Consider the following 6,000-nt stretch of genomic DNA (forward strand, 5'->3'; position numbering starts at 1 on the left):
ATTCCCGTCCTCCTTCCTCCCGTCGGGCAGAGGTTCTGATGATGAGTCCTCCTTGACTCCAAGTCTCTTCTGTTTATATGGGCAAGCTTCAGTTAATCCCCTGTGCGCTGAAATCGTAATCCCTTCTCCGCTGCTTCTAATCCTTTCTCCGCAAACGTTACTCGGTCGCCTCACTGGCACCAGCTCGCTCCCCTCCTGCTGCGAGTTCCATTTACCAAACAATAGGGGGGGTGCTCCAGCCTGGGGCTGTGACCAGGTGGACAAGAGATTACCATGTTCGTGCACATTCCTGACACTCATTTACGAAATCGTCTATCTGCTTCGTTACTAGTCCCAATCAATGAGTTACATTTCCACAATTCCCTCATCTTTTTGTTTTTGTTTATATTAACCATTAATCTAAACATCAATATAAGTAAACAATCAATCACTGCAAGTAAACATCAATACAAGTATAAGTAAATAATCAATCACTGCAAGTAAACATCATTACAAGTATAAGTAAATAATCAATATCTACAAGTAATCAAATTCCCTTAGGCATATACCGTCATCCTGCAAGAATCACAAAACATTTCGTTGGTCATTGACTCCTTCCATATTGTTCAATCTATTGCATTTGCATCACAAATATCTTTTCAAAACAACACTTCACCATCACCAAGATACAACAATTTCACTTCATTTTCAAGTTTCGTAAAGCATCTGCACCATCTGGCAAAAACGTTTGCCTCCACACAAATGTTGACTTTGTTTGAAAGGAAGGGCTGATCACTTGTGTTTGAATCCAGGTATGAAACATTTTCTCCTAATGTCTTCATAGCTCCTGCACTACTTCGTGTAGGATTTCGCTGTTGTGGTAACATTGCGGAGTCATAGACTGACCCTGCTCTCCATGTAGCATTCTTGCCACTTTTTGCTGTAAACCATAGTAATTCCTGACCAAGGCCTTCACCCAGTTGTAGTCGACTTGCCTCCTCCCTCATTGTGAGTGGGCAGCAAGTATTGGTGTGACGTTGATTGGCCAGCAAGATGTGGAACAGGGATGCCGGATGCATCCACAATGATGTTGGGACCATGGTGTTCAGGTCATCCATGGTCCATACCAGGAGTGGCCCGCAGAATCGTGCACAGCTGTTGTGAAAAGGCACAGCCATTGGTTTGCAGCTCCATGCTGGCTCCCCGGAAGTTGGTGAAGTAATAACATATGTCCCCGCATTTCACAGAGGTTGCAGGTAAAATGTCGTTGTCCTGCAACTTCTGATGTGATGAATGTTCGAAGCCTTCGAACAAGAGTAAGTGATCGCCTTTCTTTCATATGTTGCAGTGTGATCCAGGCAAATGGTCACATAAATTTCCTTGGTGAAGGTAAGCATTCATCTCCAAGTTACACGGGAGAATGTCTTCATCATTCTTTGAGAAAGAGGGTGTATGCCACGATTAACTTCATTTTTTAGCCACAAATTTTCTTTCTCGAACTTCTTCTCAATTCCGTTAGCACTCCCTTCAAAATGTGATCTCGTCTTATCCTTATGCTCAGTCACATCTGAATCTGCTTTCCACACACACTGAATCAGATAGGGTACATCTTACCATGAAATCAGCATAATCATGTATATCTTCCGACAGTTTCACATTCACAATTTGTTGTTTTCCCTTACAACATTCAAAAAGTTATATTCATTTATATGCGTCACACAAATAATATTCAATCAGGTATGTATTTCACTACTAAACTAAGAATAGCATCCACAATTGCTTTCAGGTTAATATAGTTCAAAAATTAACTTGTGCAGGTATTTTAGCACTACTCTAAGAAAATAAATTGTATATGATTACAATCACAAACAGGAATATCTAATTCCCAACAACAATTTTCCCAAACCAACAAATTAAGCATAATGTATTATTACCATAATTCCTCTCCACTTTTTCTTTTTCCTTTTTTTTTTTTTTTTTTTTTTTCCTAACAGTGTGTCACTCGTGGTGATATGAGTTCACTGATATTGTAATTGACACAACTCATAACATTGTCGTTATGCCATTATCTTAATTCTACTGTATTCATTTGCAACATCACTTGATTTCATCTTTTAATCTCAGTATTTATGTCGCCATAAAAGTCTTCCTCTTGTGGTTCCACATTTCTTTCCTCATTTGTCACTTCATGCGTTATCATCGTGTTGTTGGTTACCTTATTCAAACACACCGTCACTAAGGCTTTCAAGCAAGCCACCACTAAAACAATTGCCAATATAACTACTAAACTAACAAACAAGTCTGCTACTCCTTGTATATATTCATACCTATGACATAATTATATGTCGATGACATTCAACATTATATACCAAACTAACAAGCTTCCTAAAAGGTAAATAAAGAAAATCCCTTAATATGTAACATAAATCAGATTATTTGTCTTACCCTGATCCCCCTATCTCCCGGGGTCGAACTAAATCCCCTAATCATGAGTGTAGTTGTGATACATTATCCCTCATGTTGCGCTAATATCAGTAGATACTGGTATGTCATGTAGGCAAATAAATGTCACTATCTTCCCTAATTCAAGTAGGAATATTAAATGTTGAAATTGTAATGTTTATCAATGCAAGGGGTGTTAAAATGTAATTCAAATGAATGTACATCACGACTATCATTTATCCGCCACTGAATGTTCTGCTGGGCTGCTAGGTGCAGCCTCATTTTCTGTGGGATCGTCCACCTTAGCCCCATGTGCTTGCTTGCAATGAGAGGCATGAATCCAACTTTCTATTTTGGGTCCATATTTGTTTCTATTCTTATCAATCTCCTATGGTTTATCAATTCGTTCCAAGATACCGCAACCAAAGGTTTTAACCAAGGCTCTACCAAACTATTTCCAATGTGAACAAAAAATGCCAGTGAAACAATGATTCGAGGAATTAACTTCAAGGGGTCAATAAATTTATTCTATAACCAGATCTAATTTTCCCATCCAATAGTTTGCCTTGCCACATGTCATATTATAACACTTTAATAAACCTTCGAAAAATGTTTCCCATCTCAACAAATTTCCTTTTTTACAAATAGCCATGTGTAACTTACGTATTTAACTGCAATTTCCTCTCAATTTGTTTGGCCTAACTGGCCGCAAAAGTGGCTGCCAGCATGCAGTACCGTTTTTTATCTACCAAGGAAGTGCTCGTCCACACAAGACCTCTACCAAAATGTTGTTTGTAAAAACAAATCTGGGATTTCTGATTACATGGATGCACACTCTCAGGACATTTTCCGGCTGCTGTTAACAATCCACTACGATAAATTAATTACTTTACCCACAATCAAATAATTAGTACAAATTGAGGATATTATCCCTATCACATTCTTTTATAGATTCATTATGTTGGATCTAATTTCTTTCCCAATAATTTTCCACTGCTGTAAGGAAGAACAATAGCTCTCATAAGTCTTAGTAATATCGTACTTAATTTACCCAGCATCGAATAATTTATTTACTATCCTTTCTCATCTGTTAACCAGTGAATTTGTTTGAACTCCAGAACTCAAAACTCACAATAGTTCAAACCAGCAAAATTTCCTTTACTATTTTCCCATATCATCTATGCCTTATACACATCCATACATACAGCCCAATTTATATTCTGATAAAATTCAAGTTTATATATATATAAAATCCGTGAGCAGAGTACTCTGGGAAGTCAGTGTAAGACCTCTCCAAAATTTGGCTAATTTTGTACTCCCACATTTTTTATGAAGTTCATATCCATAAATAGCTTTGATTCTCATATAAATTCTATCACAATGGAATCCCAAGATTACTTCCAATTTTTTACTATTAATGAATAGCTGCTCATAACTCAGCAAATCAAATCTTTATTCTCCATCTCCCTTGACAAAAGTGATAATTTTCATAATCAAATTATATTTCTATTTTTTATTTTACGAATTCTCTCGATATGCGATCCCATCCCCATGGAACTATCTATTTTTCAGACAAGGCACACTGTCGGTGTCAACAATCTTGTAAGATTGATACACAAAAACAAAAACACTGACACACAAAATACCCACACACACATGCATTATGCGTATTTGTTTGCGTTGGAACCCTTATTTACAGATCCGGATGGGTGTCAACTTTATTTCAATTTCTCAAAATTTGTCCTTCAATTTTATAAGCGCTAATACACAAATTTCCCCCCCCCCCCAAAGCCCTCGCCCTCTCTCAGATCTCTCGATGTCTCCATGTCTCTCGGTCCCTGCTCTCAAATGTTGTGTTTGTGTCCTTCCCCCTCTCTCCCCATCTTGTCTACCGCTCCCTATGTTATATGTTTTTTGTGTCGGTTTGTCTTTCTGTGTGATTAATGTTCGCTCTTTCACGAGCCTCGACCTTGTATACAAAAAAAAAAAAAAAAAAAAAAAAAAAAAAAAAATGGACCAAAAAGTTTATTCTTAGAAAACCCCTATGACGTCACATTGACATTACCCTTTCAGTTCCCACAATAATTTATCCAAATTTGACTACCCACCCATTTGTATGTCAGTCGACCACTGACCTATCAATCGTGTGGAACAATAGTCCGAAATTCCCCCCTGATCATGATGTGACTCTTGTCACTTGGTTTGCCAAAAAAATTGCAAAGCAATTGTTCCAAACTTTGTAAATTTAAAATTTTGTGCCCAACATAAAAGATCCAATTTCGGCATTTGATCAATTAATTATCAATTTGCTTACAAGCAAAAGAAAAATGAATAATTATTGCTCCGAAAACATTTCAGACCCAAGACTCATCGACAGTTATTCATGTTTGTCCAGTAATCTAATTTGTTGAGGCCAATCGTCATTTGGGATTTGTCGCAATGAAGGCCTAATCATTGTCTGAGGTATCGGTCAGCACTGGTACCCTTGATCTTGGTTTACCCTATGAACTTGTCTTCCTTTTGGTATACGGACATCCTCTTTTCCAATGTCCCATCCGTCCACACTTGAAACACCGGTTTCTGTCGTTGCCTGGTCTGTGCACCTGTGCACTTGTATTGCTGGGCTGCATCTCTACATCCCTGAGTTGCCACTGCAATCTCTCGTTATCTCCTGAAACACGAAAAAATTCTCTGTACCGTCCTTTTTGGGGAGACAACTGGAAATCAGATGGGACAACTGTCACTTTCATTCCTAATTTCGAGGGCAGTTGTGCATTTGTCTCCTCCACTGTATCCTGTATCCTTTTTATTTTAAGTTCTAGATCCGTTATCCGTTCTTGCTGTTCCCGTTGTCTGGATTCACCATCCCAAAGATGGAATGCAAGCCAGTCTACCGTTAGATTCTGTCTCTTCCTGGCTTTCAATCTTTGTTCCAATCTTTCCAATCGACTTCGCTCAAATGTACCATCTCTTGGAAACTCCTCATCATGTCCCTTTGTCCACAAATACCAATTCTCGACCTGCCTTATAGCTTCGGCACCATAACGGTCGTACATATGATGTGTACAAGTACCTTTTTTTGGAATCTCTGGTTGTCCTTGTGTATTCTTGCAGGCTCCATTTCCCATTCTGCTTTTTATCAAAGTAGCGTTGGATGTGTTGTAGTTTGTTCCTCTAAAGCTTCACTCGTACCTCCAGGAAGGATCTCTCCACCTGTTCAAACGGTGATTTCCAGAGAATCTCTCTCACCTGTGGCTTTTGCACAATCCAATCTCACAGATCAGTATTTGCCGATGAGCCAAAGGGTCAGTATGAAATGGGTGAATCCTCAGGTGTCCGCTCTGTTGAAGGGGAAATCATACAATGGTAACCGCACATATATATCTATATATAAACTCACCACCTTGCTCAATTTTCCAAGGTTGTCTTCACATTGATAATATCTCACAAAGATATTAAAGCTTCTTTCTTGAGACCGCATTTTCATCAATCAAACGATCAATATATACAATTTAATTTATTCAATTCAATTTATCCAGTTAAATTTATTCAATTAAATTCAATCAATTAGATTCAATC

This window comes from Myxine glutinosa, chromosome 3, assembly GCF_964187855.1.
Source record: "Myxine glutinosa chromosome 3, kmMyxGlut1.1, whole genome shotgun sequence".
Lineage (NCBI taxonomy): Eukaryota > Metazoa > Chordata > Myxini > Myxiniformes > Myxinidae > Myxine > Myxine glutinosa.